The sequence below is a fragment of the Physeter macrocephalus genome, chromosome 6 (genome assembly GCF_002837175.3).
Source record: "Physeter macrocephalus isolate SW-GA chromosome 6, ASM283717v5, whole genome shotgun sequence".
NCBI classification, from domain to species: Eukaryota; Metazoa; Chordata; class Mammalia; order Artiodactyla; family Physeteridae; genus Physeter; species Physeter macrocephalus.
Window position 1 is genome coordinate 69488366 of NC_041219.1, and position 18772 is coordinate 69507137.

Consider the following 18772-nt stretch of genomic DNA (forward strand, 5'->3'; position numbering starts at 1 on the left):
GAACCCGCGTCCCCTGCATCGGCAGGCGGACTCTCAACCACTGCGCCACCAGGGAAGCCCTGTTAAGCATTTTAATTGGCTTATTTGCTGTACACTGTATCAGCCCAGCTCTTCAGGACAGTGCATATAAAAAACTATCTCTACCACTTGAATAGAGTCTAGCAATGGATACAAAAACAGGGATGGGAGGCAAATAATTTTTAAATTTTAAATATATTATGCCAATATATATGTAAAGTTTGGAACACGGCTATATAACAACTAGAGTATTTGGAAAACTTTAAACACAACTATGTTCATTTCAGTTAAACTCTGATTCTTATGACTCTCCATCCTTTGAAACAATGACTTTCAGGAGAACCATAAATTCCCTAGTCAGCTTTGATTGCCAAATTAGATTTTTTTTTAACTCTTTACTCTGTAGAGAGTTTACTTTGAGAGCCAGAACTGCTAAAGAGAAAAGGAATTCCTAAATTCCAAAGTTCCATTTATAAATCACAAGGCAAGTCTGATGGACTTAGACAAAGGAATGATATTTACTGTATATCTATAACTCGCAGTGAAAATTAAGGAATGCTATAAACTAGAAAAGAAGCCAAGAGAGGGGGAAAAGAGAAAGAGGTTGGATTCAAAGATTCCTACTTCCTTTCTCAGTACTAAAAAAAATTTTTTAAATGTTCTTAAGATGGTAGAAAGCCCAGGTAGGTCAATAAGGGAAATAAAACAAGTCCTCTTTGATACTCTGAAAGGAGACTATTTCATGGATACAGATGCACTTTTGTATCATGAGGCAGTTAGTGCAGAGGAGAGCGGTGATGAAGCATATTGAAACAGAAAATATAAGAGATGGCCCCAACTACTGCACATGCATCTCCCCATGTTCTGGTTGAAATGGGCAATGTCCAGAAGTTCCCTCATGTTCTCAGTAATTGATATGATGCACCACCCATACATCCTTCATAAGTTAAGGATTCATTTCCCCAACTGCTGGAAGAACGCTCACCAGACAGCCTCAGCTGTCTCTTTGGTGAATGTCTCTGTTAAATAGTCCCACCTCTCCCAAGGTCATGCTGCCTTCCCAGGGTGATCCGTATTCACTGACTCAGGAACATAAAAGTCTAGCCACCTTGCCCCAAGTTGAGACAACCCTAAAGGACATCCCAGTTTCAGAACTTCCCTTGGGGTCAGTTGAGGCCTTTGTCGAGACCACGGCAAAGGCCAACGTGTCCTTTGTACAGTCCTGTCTCCTTTCTTTCTCTTCCATTTCATAGATGTTGATCTCAAGAGCACTCCCTGATCAAGAGCACTCCCTCATAAACTCCCTTCTCTCTAATTTCTGCAACAATCAGTACCGGAAATGGAGTCCAAGAAAGGAGACACTAAGATGGGATTTGGGGGTTGGATTATGTGCCACTCAACTGGTAATGGGGATTCTAGTACTGGTAGAAGCTGAAACACAGATATTTCCTGCATAAGGTTGCCATGCTACTGTTAAAACTTTCATTGGTGGTGACCTACAATGGAATTCTGGTGAAAGATAGTACACAAGCACGTGTGATGTTTTTGGCATTTGAGAAGTAGAGGGTAAGCAACAACTACAAGGACAGGATAATTGAGTGTTAAGCTCAGTTGACAAGTTGGAAAAAATCAAAGGCTGCACGTTATTAATTGGCAATTAAAAGTTAAGTTTGTAAGCCCAAGGGAACCTTTTGTAGTATGCAAAATATTTTAATATTCTATAGCTGGTGGGCAGTGAAAGCTGAGGACCAAGCCCAACACTTAATAAGAGTAGCAGAACTCAAGGTTCTGCTCTGCCTGCTGTGCCAAGATCGGGCCTTATATGGGAAAAAGTGAGACCCTGACATATGGATGGAGTCATCCAAAATTCTCAAATCTCTAGATTCCCCTGCCGTTAGAGCCCAGAAAGTGGCCTACTCCTCCCCATTAAGGGGCAGAACTGCCCCCTTAATGGAAGATTATACAGAAGCCTTCCCTTGAAGCACAGTCTGAACCACAGTCAGAATCCGCCCCCACTTTCCCCCCCTGGCCACTAGGACAACAATAACCCAGTTGGAATGTGTTGGACCTGATAAGGAAGAAAAGAGACTCAACCCCAACAGAGCTGTGGCATCCAGCCAACACATATTAGCAGAAGATGGGAGAATTCCCGTGGAGCTGGATTCTGAGTGTGCTGGATCAAGAAGGGTGGGACATAAACTTGACTAAGAAAGAGCACTTCCCTGACATACAGGACTTAAAACCCTGGCAAAGACTGGAGGAGATGACGCAAACATGTTGTTAGGATGGTTCCTCGAAGCATATGAAAAGTGAAGGCCCGCACTACATGAGATAGAAATAGATTTAGAAGAACTTTCTCATAGTCTGCACTGTATAAATAGAATAGCTACCTATAAAAATAATAAATTCCATGCAACTGGAACAATTGAAACATCACATTGGGATTATAGAGTTATTTGCATGATAATTTGGCTTTGTCTTTCCCAGTAGATGTGAAACTCCATGAGGTCAGAGACGATGTGTTTTGCTCAGCCCTCTACACCCAGTGCCTAGCAGAGATTAATAGGCTCCCAATAAATACCTGTAGAACAGATAAATGAAGGAAGATTATTAAGAAAAATTACATATCAAACAAGAATATACTACAGAGAGGGAGAAACTAGATACCTTGGAGATTTTTTCCAGCTCTAAGATTCTAATGTTTTTAATTTTGATTCTACAAAGAATTTTCTGGAATGTTAGTCAACCTCACAAGGCACTTATGTAGAATGCTTTTACTAAACCAATTCTTCCCTTTGCCTTTTTGGAAGCAAGTTTTTTGGGTACAATACTAAAGTATGGTGTTTAAAAGGAGCCATGATCCTTATAATAAATTTTGATGAGTGTGCAGAGACTCTTGTTTGTGGAAAGTAATCAAGAGCCTGTTCTGAAAAGAACATGTCGACAAAGTTAGTTCAGTGGTACCTGCCCTCTTTCAGTACTTCTCTTGGTGATAGGAATGGGTAAATAGGTAAAAGTTTATACCAGCTGAGATGGGAGATACATACAGTTTTAGCCCTTGGATGGCTATAATAACAAAGACAAGTGCCTCCCTAGTTATTCAACAGTTTTTTGTTTTTGTTTTTTGTTTTTGTTTTTGTTTTTGTCGTGGGATCTTAGTTCACTGACCAGGGATCAAACCCAGGCTTGAAAGTGCAGAGTCCTAACTACTGGACGGCCAGGGAATTCCCTCATCCAACAGTTTTTGACACCTAGGTTTCCCTGTACTATTAAGGAAAAGGTTTTTGTCTTGCCACATGGCTCATAACAATAAAGACCCACTAATAACAATGAAGACTAAGTCTGAAAGGCTCCTTTCATCTCGAGAAAGTCTCCAGGAAGGACAATAAGACAGAAGAGTTAGTTGAGGCTTGTCTCAGGATAATCAAAGTGCTGCTACTACTGGTTGGTCTTCTGCAAACTTTTTGCCAAGAAGAACCTGCTGTGACTAGTGTGTCCTTCTCACAATCCTCCCCACAGAATAAGGTTTATATTCATTGATCAAAGTTTTTTTTCCCCTTAATCCCAAGATTTTTCAAGTTGTTAGTTTGTTTTCCTCAATTCACATATTTTCATTACATTCTCCATATGAAAAAATCATCATAGTTTTGCTACCGTGGGAAAGTCTTGTTGCCTGAAACAGATGTTAATGACAATTTGATTAAAAGGAAACATCAGAAAAGTCAAATGACTGTGGGAAAGTGTGTTAATACACTTTGGGGTTAGAAAAATATAACTATGTGGTATTGACACACTTGGAGAACTAATATCAAAATTCTTCCCTTGGTTATTTGTCCACGTGAAAAAGACTTGTAAGCCAATCCCAGAACTTTCTACACTCGAAAGACATATTTGTCAATGACTGGTTTTGAAATTTTTCTGAGGAGGGAACAGTAAAAATATTCTTCCTAGTTATTCCAGACTATTTCCTTTCCCCCCTTAAATTTTACACTTAAACTACCCGATAGTACTGTACAGTACACTGGCTATAGTCTTGGTGTGTGGAGAAAGGAAGGGGGAAAACCCAGATGGGGTTGAATGAAATACTTGCTAAGGACCTAGATTTTGCTTAATCTTCTAAGATCCCCCTTAATTATTCTATATCAGAGACCCTTCTATCCACTCAGGGGGTGACCCCTTTGGTCTGTGACTCATTTCCTCCATCTCAACTCAGTGACATGGAGCCACAACTGATGTCTTCTGATAGGGTGCAGGGGTCACTACTCTTGAGAGATTTTGCTTGAGCTATTCATGGGTTCTTGCCTTGCACTGTCTTCTCAGCCCCTTAGCCAGCTTCTTTTCATGTTGGAGAATCTAACTGTTTTTCTCAGGATCTTGTCTGTTCCCTTTTGCTTCTTGGATGAGGCTGCTGGGAAAGAAGCTTGGCCACCTCAGATTCTTTGGATTCTATTATTGAAAAATAAAATTTTTGAAAATTTGAAAGTATGCCCAATTTTGTTCTGTAATTGATTTCTCCTGATGAAGCCTTAGCTTTGCTTATCATTATTATTTTTGTCTGCTTTCATTTGGGTATTGGCCTCTGCATCACTACACTACCCTAACCTGCAAATGTTCTCACTTTACCCTTCGCATGCAGGAAACCTCAATGGAGAGTTTAGGCTTTGGGGGAACAGTTTAAGCAGAGTATACAGGAGAGAATCATGAGCCAGTGATACCCTGCCTGGACCATAGTTCTTCTTGAATAAGATGATAAATTGAGGTATCTAATTCAGCCTCGGTCTCTATCATCATTACTTCTTACACAGCAAAGGGAAGAGTAAAAGCAACTTTGGATGCTAGAATGGGTAGAATGCGCCCCATCAGCAACATATTTTGGTACACTTGGGTCAAATCTACATTATGTAAACAAAGGGAGATTAAGTTATGAGCAATTATCAGTTGAATTTAGGCAATGAATGAACTATGGGCCAAATATCAGCCCTAGCTATTTCCTTTGACTAAATTCACAGGAAATTGCCCAACACAGTCATCAACTTAGCTTTCCATGGATTTCTAAAGAATCAGAGTGTGATTTATAACTTAAAAGTCTGAGGTTATACACACACACACACACACACACACACACACACACACACACACGCACAGAAAGAGAGCGAGTGGAACTAGGAAGAAAAGTGAACCTTTATACAATACTTTTACTTCTTTAGAAGATAAATTTTGTCCTAGCTCCTTGCTTAATGACATGCAAAATATAATATAGAAATAACTTAACCCGATGGTCTTCAAGGTGGCGGAGGAGTAAGATGTGGAGATCACCTTCCTCCCCACAAATACATCAAAAGTACATCTGCATGTGGAACAGCTCCTACAGAACACCTACTGGATGCTGGCAGAAGACCTCAGACTTCCAAAACGGCAAGAAACTCCCCAAGCACCTGGGGAGGGCAAAAAATAAAAGAAAAAACAGAGACAAAAGAATAGGGTTGGGAACTGCACCTCAGGGAGGGAGCTGTGAAGGAGGAAATGTTTCCACACACTAGGAAGCCCCCTCACTGGTGGGGATGCGGGCTGGGGGAGCTTTGGAGCCACAGGGGAGAGCGCAGCAACAGGGGTGCAGAGGACAAAGTGGAGAGATCCCTGCACAGAGGATCAGTGTCGACCAGCACTCACCAGCCTGAGAAGCTTGTCTGCTCACCCACCATGGTGGGTGGGGCTGGGAGCTAAGGCTCGGGCTTCAGAGGTCAGACCCAAGGGAGAGGACTGGGGTTGGCTGCACAAAGACAGCCTGAAGGGGTTTAGTGCACCACAGGTAGGCGGGAGGGAGTACTGGAAAATGTCTGGACCTGCTGGAGAGGCAAGTGACCCCATTGTCTCAGGGTGCACGAGGAGAGGGGCTTCCTGCTCCGTGTGCCCACAGATGACAGAGCTCCGCCTAAGTGAGCTCCAGAGACGGGTGTGAGCCACGGATATCATATCGGACCACAGAGGCAGGCATGAACCACTATCGCTGCTGCTGCCGCCACCAAGGATTGCGTGTGCAAGCACAGGTTACTACCCACACCCTCGCAGGAGCCTGTGCAGCATGCCACTGCCAGGGTCCCGTGATCCAGAGCCAACTTCCCTGGGAGAACACACTGCACGTCTTAGGCTGCCGCAATGTCACACCAGCCTCTGCCGCAGCAGGCACGCACTGCACTCCAGTTGTGACTACCGTGCCCCTCACTCTCTCTGGCCTGAGTGAGCAAGAGAGCCCTAATCAGCAGCTGCTTTAACCTCCTCCTGTCTGGGCAGGGAATAGACTCCTGATGGTGGCCTACATGTAGAGGTGGGGCCAAAACCATAGCTGAACCCCAGGAGCTGTGAGAACAAAGAAGAGAAAGGGAAATTTCTCACAGCAGCCTCAGAAGCAGCAGATTAAATCCCCACAAAGCAGCTGCTTTAACCTCCTCCTGTCTGGGCAGGGAACGGATGCCTGAGGGTGGCCTACACACAGAGGCGGGGCCAAAACAAAGCCAGGAGCTGTATGAACAAAGAAGAGGAAGGGAAATTTCCCCATGCAGCCTCAAGAGCATCGGACTAAATCTCCGCAATCAGCTTGGTAAACCCTGTACGTGTGAATAGCAGAATAGACGAGTGTTCCCAAAATTGAGGTGGTGGACTTTTGAGGGCAACTGTGGACTTGGAGTTTGCTTTCTGTATTTGATTTGTTTTTGGTTTTAGGTTTATCTTAGTTAACTTTTTAGTGATTATTTTTATTTGTGGGTGTGTTTATTGGTTTGGTTGCTCTCTTCCTTTCTCTTTTTCCTCTTTTTGTGAGAGTGTGTGTGTATGTTTCTTTGTGTGATTTCGTCTGTTTAGTTGTGCTTTTACCACTTGTTTTGGGGTTCTGTCTGTTTTTTTTTTTTGTGAGTGTGTATGTGTATGTTTCTTTGTGTGATTTTGTCTCTTTAGTTTTGCTTTTACCATTTGTTTCAAGGTTCTGTCTGTTCGGTTTTATTTTTTTCTTCCTTTTCTTCTAAAGATCTTTTCAGCATGTAATTTTTTATTTGCAGGTCAATAATAGGAGAGAATTGACAGAGAAAGTTCAAAGAATTAGCATCGCATTTTAAAGACCTATTTAAAAGTTAGATTTTTAGCTAATTCTTTGAGAAATCTGGTAAAGTGAAATATAGTCATAATTATGGGCAAAATACCACCCAGGGATCTCTTGAAATGGTAGCCCCATACAGAAAACGATTCCTAAATTTAACCAAGAGTTTGGCCAACTGCTGTGTGTTATTTTTTTTAACTTGCCAGTAGCCATTGCAAAATTATCTGTATCAGCAAAAGAAACTACTGCAGTTATATCTAGGATCTAGGTAGTGAAACCTCTAAGCTTGCAGGTATTAATGACTCCAACATTATTTGCTGCACAAGTTGATGAAAGGACTGGCAATCTTTGAAATTGGTAAATAGAGTGCAATGGCCTTTGAAAGATATTGAACATCTATCTAGTGACCTGTGGAAACCTGCCCTATTTGGTCCACAAGTATTTATTAAACACCTATTACATAATAGGTACTTAAGATTTGGTCTCTCCAATGATACCTCCATTTACTTATCTTATATGAATATTCTGTTCTCTTCTGTTCTGAATTGTCCAACAAATAATTCATTTCACTAAAAAATATATTTTTTAGCACCTACTCTCTTTTTTCCAACATGCACAACCAAACTTGGAAACAGATTACGTGACAAAACGTTAATTAAGAAAAGTTATTTGACCTAAGTGAGTGATATACAGTACACATATTACAGTTGACTTTATAAAATGGTTGTCTTCTGGCACATTTTTCTTAAATTAAGTCAGATTTGAAGCAGCTGTTGATTCCCCTTCAGTGGTTTGTGCCTTTTGATTTTCATATAGTCAGTGATGGTAAATGCCAACAAACATTTTCTGCAAATTACATATTCTTCATGAATTTTTCTTGATAATTAGAAATTAAGTATTTAACACTTCAGTGAATATGGACTTTTGTCTTTTGGAGCTCACCATTGTCTAGAGAGTTTATTGCAAAATACTAAAGGGCTACCAAACAATAAAATATAAATAAGTAGCTGCAGATTTCCATCATACCATAAATGACAAAACCACTGGAGGAAGGGTTCAGACTGTACTCTTTGTGACCTGTGTGAGGACTGCTCTGCCTATAGTTGCCTGCCTATATTTCATGTAAATTTAACCTACAATTTCCTCCAGTTCACTCTAACTCTGGTACCCTAACCTGTGGCTTGGCAGCTTCCTGCCTCTTGCAGGCAATGGCATGGCCCAGGACATAACTGTCAGGTCCTTTAAGTGGTTGGTGAGGGCAGTAAGTTTGAACATTTCTCAACCACCTACAAAGACTGGCAATAGTTTGCTGTTTTAGATGCACCTTTAATCACTCTGCGTTCTGCCATTTTGAGAGGAGTGTGAGTCACACTGCATGTGGGTTGGGTTAGGAGAAGAGAGACAGGCTGTTGCTGGATGTCTTTCATTCTCATGATATGTGAAAAAGAATCTTCTCAGCACACAAGTCTCACACAGTACCTGATAAGCCAGGTACTGCAGAAGCTAAAAATGAAGAGTAGTACTCTACCAAACTGGTGCTGGATGATTTTAAAGCAACAATCAATAACAATGCTTAATTTAGAAAATAAATCTCTGAGACAAATGCTAAACCAGACAGGAGACCAAGACAATTGGTATAAACTTAGACTTTCCAGAAAAACCACTTTACCTCCTATTTAGCACTATTATCATGGACATTATTCAGCACAATTACCATGGACTCTTCCAAGCCTTTTGATATTCAGCCCCTGAAGACTGTTTCATTGGCTGGGCCAATGGCCTGTGTGATCCTTTGCTTCTTGGTCACAGAACCTCCGGGAGTTCAGATTATACCTCAGCCCGTGTGACGAAAATGTTCCTCTATGTATCAGGACTTTTGGTTGCAGATGAGAGAAACTCAAGCTGAGCTAGCTTAAGCAAGAATAACAATAAAAACAGCAGCAGCAATAACAACAATGAATGATATTTACTGGAAAGCTATTGGTGCCATTTGCAGAAATAAAGCTGAAAAGCCAAGCATAAGGAAACCACGAGTCAGAGTAGCTTCAGAGCTGTCAGGGACTGGAACCAGGAATCTAGTGCCACCAGGAGTGTGTGTGTTTGTGTCTCTCTCGCCTTCCCATTTTTGCATCTTTCTGTGTGTTGGGTTCATTGCCCCCAATGTGAACCAGCTCCTTACACATGGCTGGGGTTCTGGCCTGTGACAGCTGCAGGTTCACATCGGCCCAACATTACTACCAAAGGAAAGAACCTTCTTCTCAATTTAAATATCACAACTAAATCTCCTTTAAAGATAAAACACCTAATTATAGTAAAAGTCAATGTTACCATTATCACTAAAATGACAATAAACGTCCACTATTCCAGTATCTTGGAAATCACAGATGCTCATCATTATAGAACCTCAGAGGTTCTATTTCCTTCAAGTGTTACGGAAGGAGTGAAATGAGATAATAAACTAAGTGAGGTACAACTAAACAGATCTCCAGAATCAGCTTTCAGAGACTGAGCTGGTTTCTAGCCATTCTCATTGAACTTTAGTAGGTATTTTTTTAAACTTTTTATTTTACATTGGAGTATAGTTGATTAACAATGTTGTGCTAGCCTCAGGTGTACAGCAAAGTGATTCAGCCACATGCATCCATTCTTTCTCCAACTCCCCTTTCATCTAGGTTGCCATATAATATTGAGCAGAGTTCCCTGTGCTACACAGTAAGTCCCTGCTGGCCATCCATTCCAAATATAGCAGTGTGTACATGTCAATCCCCAAATCCCCAACTATCCCCCCAACTCTTTGTCCTGGTAACCATAAGTTCATTCTCTAAGTCTGTGAGTCTGCTTCTGTTTTGTAAATAAGTTCATTTGAATCATTTTTTTAGATTCTGCATATAAGCAATATCATACAACATTTCTCTTTCTCTGACTTACTTCACTCAGTATAACAGTCTCTAGGTCCATCCATGTTGCTGGAAATGGCATTATTTCATCCTTTTTAATGGCTGAGTAATATTCCTTTGTATATATGTGCCACATCTTCTTTATCCATTCCTCTGTCAATGGAAATTTAGGTTGCTTCCATGTCTTGGCTATCGTAAACAGTTCTGCAATGAACATTGGGGTGCATGTATCCTTTCAAACCATGTTTTTCTCTGGATATATGCCCAGGAGTGGGATTGCTGGATCATATGGTAGCTCTATTTTTAGTTGTTTAAGGAACCTCCATACTGTTCTCTGCAGTGGCTATACCAATTTACATTCCCACCAACAGTGTAGGAGGGTTCCCTTCTCTCCACATCCTCTCCAGCATTTATTGTTTGGGGATTTTTTTGATGACAGCCATTCTGATTGGTGTGAGGTGATACCGTATTGCAGTTTTGATTTGCATTTCTCTAATAATTAGCAATGTTGAACATCTTTTCATTTGTCTCATGGCCATCTGTATGTCTTCTCTGGAGAAATGTCTGCTTAGGTTTTCTGCCCATTTTTTGATTGGGTTGTTTGTTTTGATGACATTAAGCCGCATGTGTTGTTCGTAAATTTTGGAGACTAATGCCTTGTCGTTCGCTTCATTTGCAAATATTTTCTCCCATTCTGTGGGTTGTCGTTTCATTTTGTTTATCATTTCCTTCGCTATGCAAAAGCTTTTAAGTTTAGTTAGGTCCTGTTTGTTTATTTTTGTTTTTATTTCCATTACTCTAGGAGACGGCTCAAAAATAATATTGCTGCGGTTTATGTCAGACAGTGTTCTGCCTATGTTTTCCTCTAAGAGTTTTACACTGTCTGGCCTTACATTTAGGTCTTTAATCCATTTTGAGTTTATTTTTGTGTATGGTGTTAAAGAATGTTCTAATTTCATTTTTTTACATGTAGCTGTCCAGTTTTCCCAGCACTATTTATTGAAGAGAGAGTCTTTCCTCCATTGTACAGTCTTGCCTCCTTTGTCATAGATTAATTGACCATAGGTGTGTGGGTTTATTTCTGGGCTTTCTTTCCTGTTCCATTGATCTACATTTCTATTTTTGTGCCAGTACCATACTGATTTGCTGACTATAGCTTTGTAGTATAGTCTGAAGTCTGGGAGCCTGATTCCTCAAGCTCCATTATTCTTTCTCAAGATTGCTTTGGCTATTTGGGGTACTTTGTGTCTTCATACAAATTTAAAATTTTTTCTGTTCTAGTTCTGTGAAAAATGCCATTGGTAATTTGATAGGGATTGCATTGAATCTGTACACTGCTTTGGGTAGTATAGTCATTGTGACAATATTAATTCTTCCAATCCAAGAACATGGTATATTTTTCCATTTGTTTGTGTCATCTTTGATTTCTTTCACCAGTGTCTTATAGTTTTCAAAGTACAGGTCTTTTGTCTCCTTAGGTAGGTTTATTCCTAGGTATTTTATTCTTTTTGATGCAATGGTAAATGGGATTGTTTCTTGAATTTCTCTTTCTGATCTTTCATTGTTAGTGTATAGAAATGAGACAGATTTCTATGTATTAATTTTGTAACCTTCAACTTTACCAAATTTACTGATGAGCTCTAGTAGTTTTCTGGTAGCATCTTTAGAATTTTTGTGTATAATATGATGTCATCTGCAAACAGTGACAGTTTAACTTTTTCTTTTCCACCTTGGATTCCTTTTATTTATTTTTCTTCTGTGATTTCTGTGGCTAGGACTTCCAAAACTATGTTGAATAAAAGTGGCGAGAGTGGACATCCTCTTCTTGTTCCTGATCTTAAAGGAAAAGCTTTCAGCGTTTCACCACTGAGTATGATGTTAGCTGTAAGTTTGTCATATATGGCCTTTACTATGTTGAGGTACGGTCCTTCTATGCCCACTTTGTGGAGAGTTTTAATCATAAATGGGTGTTGAATTTTGTCAAAAGCTTTTTCTGCATCTATTGAGATAATCATATGGTTTTTATTCTTCACTTTGTTGATGTGGTGTATCACACTGATTGATTTGCAGATATTGAAAAATCCTTTCATCCCTGGGATAAATCCCACTTGATCAAGGTGTATGACCCTTTTCATATATTGTTGGATTCAGAGTGCTAGTATTTTGTTGAGGATTTTTGCGTCTATGTTCATCAGTGATATTGGCCTGTGATTTTGTGTGTGTGTGTGCTATCTTTGATTTTGGTATCATGGTGATGGTGGCCTCATAGAATGAGTTTGGGAGTTTCCCTTCTTCAATTTTTTGTAACAGTTTTGGAAGGATATATGATAGCTCTTCTCTAAATGTTTGATAGAATTCACCTGTGAAGCCATCTGGTCCTGGACTTTTGTTTGTTGGAAGGTTTTTAATCACAGTTTCAATTACAGTACTTGTGATGATTGGTCTGTTCATATTTTCTATTTCTTCCTGGTTCAGTCTTGGGAGATTGTACCTTTCTAAAAATTTGTCCATTTCTTCTAGGTTATCCATTTTATTGGCTTATAGTTGCTTGTAGTAGTCTCTTGTGACCCTTTGTATTTCTGTGGTGTCAGTTGTAACTTCTTTTTCATTTCTAATTTTATTAATTTCAGTCTTCTCCTTTTTTGAGGAGTCTGGCTAAGGATTTATCAATTTTGTTTATCTTTTCAAAGAACCAGCTTTTAGTTTCATTGATCTTTGCTATTGTTTTCTTTGTCTCTATTTCATTTATTTCTGCTCTGTTCTTTATAATTTCTTTCCTTCTACCAACTTTGGGTTTTGTTTGGTCTTCTTTCTCTAGTTGCTTTAGGTGTAAGGTTAGGTTGTTTATTTGAGATTTTCTTGTTTCCTGAGGTAAGATTTTATTGCTATAAACTTCCCTCTTAGAACTGCTTTTGCTGCATCCCATAGGTTTTGGTTCATTGTGTTTTCATTTTCATTTTTCCCTAGGTATTTTTTAATTTCCTCTTTGATTTTTTCAGCGATCCATTGGTTGTTTAGTAGCATATTCTTTGTGTTTGTGTTTTTTATAGTTTTTTTTCTTGTAATTTATTTCTAATCTCATAGCATTGTGGTCAGAAAAGATACTTGATATGATTTCAATTTTCTTAAATTTACTGAGGCTCGCTTTGTGGCCCAGCATGTGGTCAATCCTGGAGAATGTTCATGTGCACATGAGAAAAATGTGTATTCTGCAGCTTTTGGATAGACTGCTCTATAAATATCAATTAAGTCCATCTGCTCTAATGTGTCATTTAAGGCCTGTGTTTCCTTATTAATTTTCTGTCTGGATGATCTGTCCATTGATGAAAGTGGGGTGTTAAAGTCCCCTACTATTATTGTGTTACTGTCGATTTCTCCTTTTATGGCTGTTAGTATTTGCCTTATATATTGAGGCGTTCCTATGTTGGGTGCATATATATTTACAGTTGTATCTTCTTCTTGGATTTATCCCTTGATCATTATGTAGCGTCCTCCTTTGTCCCTTATAACAGTCATTACTTTAAAGTCTATTTGTCTGATATGAGTATTATGACTCCAGCTTTCTTTTGATTTCCATTTGCATGGAATACATTTTTCCATCCCCTCACTTTCAGTCTGTATGTGTCCCTGGGTCTGAAGTGGGTCTCTTGTAGGCAGCACATATATGGGTCTTGTTTTTGTATCCATTCATCCATTCTATGTTTTCTGGTTGGAGCATTTAATCCATTTACATTTAAGGTAATTATCGATATGTATGTTCTTATTTCCATTTTCTTAATTGTTTTGGGTTTGTTTTTGTAGGTCTTTTTTCTTCCCTTCCTCTCTTGTTCTCTTCTCTTGTGGTTTGATGACCATCTTTAGTGTTGTGTTTGCTTTTTCTTTTTTGTGTGTGTATCTATTGTATCTTTTGGGTTTGCTATTCCCATGAGGTTTTGATATAGCAGTCTATATATTACAAGGTTGTTTCAGGTTTCTGGTCTCTTTCCTGTCTAGAGAAGTTCCTTTAGCATTTGTTGCAAAGCTGGTCTGGTGGTGCTGAATTCTCTTAGATTTTGCTTGTCTGGAAAGTTTTTGATTTCTCTGTCAAACCTAAATGAGAACCTTGCTGGGTAGAGTATTTTTGGTTGTAGGTTCTTCCCTTTCATCACTTTGAATATATCCTGCCACTTCCTTCTGGCCTGCAGAAGTTTCTGCTGAGACATCAGGTGATAACCTTATGGGAGTTCCCTTATATGTTATTTGTTGCTTTTCCCTTTTTGATTTTAATATTTTTTCTTTGTCTTTAATTTTTACCAATTTGATTACTATGTGTCTCAGTGTGTTCCTCCCTGGGTTTATCCTGCCTGGGATTCTCTGTGCTTCCTGGACTTAGGTGACTGTTTCCTTTCCCATGTTAGGGACGTTTTCAGCAATTATCTCTTCAAATATTTTCTCAGGTCCTTTCTCTCTCTATTCTCTTTCTGGGAGCCCTATAATGAGGATGTTGGTGCATTAAATGTCCCAGAGATCTCTTAGGCTGTCTTCATTTCTTTTCCTTCTTTTTTCTTTATTCTGTTCCATGGCAGTGATTTCCACATTTCTGTCTTCCAGGTCACTTATCTGTTCTTCTGCCTCAGTTATTCTGCTATTGATTCCTTCTAGTGTATTTTTCATTTCAGTTATTGTATTGTTCATCTCTGTTTGTTCTTTAGTTCTTCTAAGTCTTTGTTAAACATTTCTTGCATCTTCTTAATACTTACCTCCATTCTTTCTCCAAGATCCTGAATCATCTTCGTTATTATTATTCTGAATTCATTTTCTGGAAAGTTGCGTATCTTCACTTCACTTAGTTGTTTTTTCTGGGGTTTTATCTTGCTCCTTCATCTGGGACATATTCCTCTCTGTTTAATTTTATCTAACTTTCTGTGATTGTGGTTTCCTTTCCACATGATGCAGGATTGTAGTTCTTCTTGTTTCTGCTCTCTGCCCTCTGGTGGATGAGGCTATCTAAGAGGCTTGGGCAAGCTTCCTAATGGGTGGGACTTGTGGTGGGTGGAGCTGGGTCTTGTCCCTCTGGGGGACAGGGCTGTACTCAGTATAACTTTAATCCACTTGTCTGCTGATGGGAGGGGCTGTGTTCCCCCCTTGTTAGTTGTTTGGCCTGAGGCAACCCAGCACTGGAGCCTACAGGCTGTTTGGTGGGGCTAATGGTAGCTGCTGGGAGGGCTCATGCCAATGAATACTTCCCAGAACTGCTGTCAGTGTCTTTGAGCCACAGCTGCCACCACCCCCTCAACCTCTGCAGGACACACTCCAATAATACCAGGTAGGTCTGGCCTAGTCTCTCATGGGGTCACTGCTTTTTTCCCCATGGTTCTGGTGCACAAAAGAGTTTGTGTGCACCCCCCAAGAGTGGAGTTTCTGTTTCCCTCAGTGCCATGGAAGTCCTGTGATCAAACACTGCTGGCTTTCAAAGTCATATTCTCTGGGGACTCCTCCTCCCATTGCTGGACCCCCAGGCTGGGAAGCCTGAAGTGGGCTCAGAACTTTCACTCCTGCATAATTGTTTTCCAGTTTGTGGGTTGCCCACCCAGTGAGTATGGGATTTGATTTTATTGTGATTGTGCCCCTCCTACAATCTCATTGTGGCTTCTTCTTTGTCTTTGGGTGTAGGGTATCTTTTCTTTGGTGGGTTCCAGTGGTTTTGTTTTTTTGATGGTTGTTCAACAGTTAGTTTTGATTTTGGTGTTTTCATAAGAAGAGGGTGAGCTCACGTCCTTCTACTCCACCATCTTGAGCTAATCCAATCCCCAACTTAGGTAGGTATTAAAAGCAGAAAAGATAATGATGATCCAGGACAGGCATAAAGCTGATTTGTTTTTATATTCTCTGTCTTTCTGAGAAATATATATATATATATGCATATGTGTGTATATTTTTTAATGAATTTTGTGCTCTGTAGGATTATATTGCTGTATTAAAAATTAATTCTCACCTACACTTTTACTAAACAAATACTTTCTTCATAGGGCAAAAGCAATTTATGCACTGTAAAAAGAATAATGAAGGCTATTAAGGCAGCAAAAGAAAAAGCACGTTTTAGGCTTTGAGGCCAATTGAATCATATAATCTAACTCTACTTTTAAGCCTAGTTTCCTGTTTCCCATTCAAACAACACTACTAAATTACTCCCTTTCCCTATCTGTTCTATAAAGCATATATATTCAAGATATATGGTACTTTTAACGATCTAGGCAGAAATTATGTCAACAGGAAAGCACTGGCTGATTTCCTAGTAAAGATTAAAACACACACAGAGATTTTTCTTAAATTTGCAGTCTTCTTCCCCAAATAATTCGTTTGTTTGAGAAAAGTATTTGACCTTAATTAGTTATGTTGATAAAACTTTATTCTTTCAAGTTGAATTAAAGCTCTGTGAAGTTCAAGGCTACTCTGTAAAATGCACAGATATTCTCAGGGAGCAATTACATATAAAGCAAAAGTGGTTTTTAATAATAAATTATAATTGTAGTGAAATTTTTTTAAAAATCCGAGCACAATTTCTTTATTTCATCATATTCACAAATACAGTGTTACTATTTATGACACCTTGGCTCTGAATCCTGCTGCTACCACTTAGTAGGTGAGTAACCTTGGGCAAGTTAGTTAATCTCTAACAATTTCCTCCTCTGAATAAAAGGAGCAATATTAGCTTCTTTAGAGAGTTTTTACAAAAAGGAAATAAGATGATATATGGACAAGCAATTAACATAGAACCTGGAATGAAGTAATGTTCAATAAATTGCTTTGTTTTTAGGTTTTGTTGCAGGTGGAAGTCTGTAGCTCAAAAGGAAGTGATCAAGATTTTATGTAAAGTAAGTCCTTATAGCATAAGAGGAATCAGCTCTTTCTCATTCTTAGAAATAAGAGGGTTGTGGGACCCTAAAGGGTTATGATGGTATAATGATTAAAAGAACAACAACAAAGTTTATCAAAGAAACAGAATAACTCCCTAAACCTTTTCAATTTTATCCATACTCCAAATATTTTTCTGTTTAGAAGAGAGCATAATTTGAGTTTCATAGGAATATGATAGGATTACATAAAAATATAAATTATCTCCTGGAACTACATAACCTGCTTCTCTATTTCAATTTGCTTTGGGTGGTTCATTCATCTAGCTAGTTCATCAGCTGAAATTGCTAATTATTTTCATCCCTGTGATGGACAGTGGCCCACAGGAGTCCATCAGTGATACAGTGGTATCATTGTGTTGAAAGGGATTGTAAGGTAATTAATCATATCTACCTGCTCTATGGTTCCTGCTTTTGGTTTGTAGGTACTATATTTAAATTCTAGCTCTTTCTTTCTGCTTGGATGGTAAACTCATGGCAAGAACTGAATGTAACTCACCTTTGACTCTTCAACAAGTAGACCAGCTCCTAGAATATGCATTTAGGTATGTGGTTGTTGATCTAACCTTATATCATGTCTGAGTTCTCCTTTTCTTTTTTCTTATGTCACCAGGCTTTTGTGTTGGTGTAGTCAAACACGGCATGAAGACAACGCTAAACCCGATACTATGGAGGACAATTTTTAATCAGCTTACAGAGATTTGGAGTTTATCATTCTTCCCTTCCCTCCCCCCACCTAATGGCATATAAGGACTTCAATGGTTAAAATATAGCCTTAAGTTGGCCCCTCAGCCACCAGAGAATTGGATTGTATCTCTTATAAGCAAGGAAGCTGTCCATGTGGGAAGCATCACTCCCATGGGATATTTGTATGACTGTTCAAATTTAAACTATATATCTGGGGAAAAGAAAGAATGCAGGAAAAATATAATAAGATTTTCTTATGTGTTTGTATAATTTCTTCTTTTTGGCCAAAAGGAGTAATACATAACAATGGTTTCACGTTTTTCAGCACTTGGTCCCAAGCCAAGTTGAAAAATATCTCCTGTCCCTCTGAGGATCATCTGAGGCTTTAGTGTCTCCTTTTTGTTGTGAGAACCACATCCCAGGATGTTTCCCTTGTTTTGAAATAAGAGAGTGGACGTGCAGACCTGAGCGCAGTGGCCTGGTCATTAACACTCACCAGCTGTCTCAAGACATGGGATCCCAAAATAAAAGTGATGTGAAACATCCCAGGCCTAAAAGTCACTCTACTAACACCAGGGCATGAGAGAGGAAAGAACTCTCTGTGACTCCAAACTGTAGCTTACGTGCCAGGGGAAGAACACTTTTCCTGGTGGTATTGCTACAAAACAGGGGTGGGGAGAACACGGGCTCTGCCTCTTCATCAGCAGTCTCCAGAGACCCAGGTGTGGGAAGCAGACGGGGGAGCTGGGTGATTTCATTGCACTTCTAAACAGCATGTGATCTTTGTATGCACTTTGTGTTTTGCCCTTTGACTCATTATCAGCCAGAGTCTGGGACCGGAAGGAGAATCTACTTCAGACAAAAGTATTTTGTTCTATTATTATTTTCCCATCCAAATTTAGGTCAAGAGATAGGTTAATGTTCTATGGGAACCAAAACAAATCTAGATTGGTTGTTAGAGTGGTTGAGGTAAACAGACTAACTGTATCTTTGTCAGGATAATTTTATTGTGTGTATTAAACTGCTTCGTTCTTTAGGAAAAGACTAAAGCATTCAATGTGCAACAAGATTTGAAATATTCTACCTCCAGTTGTCCAAATCTAGGGTATATATATAAATAGGGACCTAACACCAGTGTTTTTCTTTAAATAGATTCTTATCTAAATTAAAATGGAATAAAATCAAGT

General features: G+C 39.3%; 1 long non-coding RNA gene across 4 annotated transcripts in view; it reads left to right on the forward strand.

The window, feature by feature from the left end:
• The window catches only part of LOC114486474 (uncharacterized), a 49127-nt gene extending 31314 nt beyond the window's left edge, over positions 1 to 17813 (forward strand). For all 4 annotated transcript variants that reach the window (XR_003680280.1, XR_003680282.1, XR_003680281.1 and 1 more), the window contains 2 exons: positions 16802 to 16859; positions 17512 to 17813. This is a non-coding gene — a long non-coding RNA (uncharacterized lncRNA). The remainder of the gene's footprint in view (positions 1 to 16801; positions 16860 to 17511) is intronic.
• The last annotated feature ends 959 nt before the right edge of the window (positions 17814 to 18772 follow it).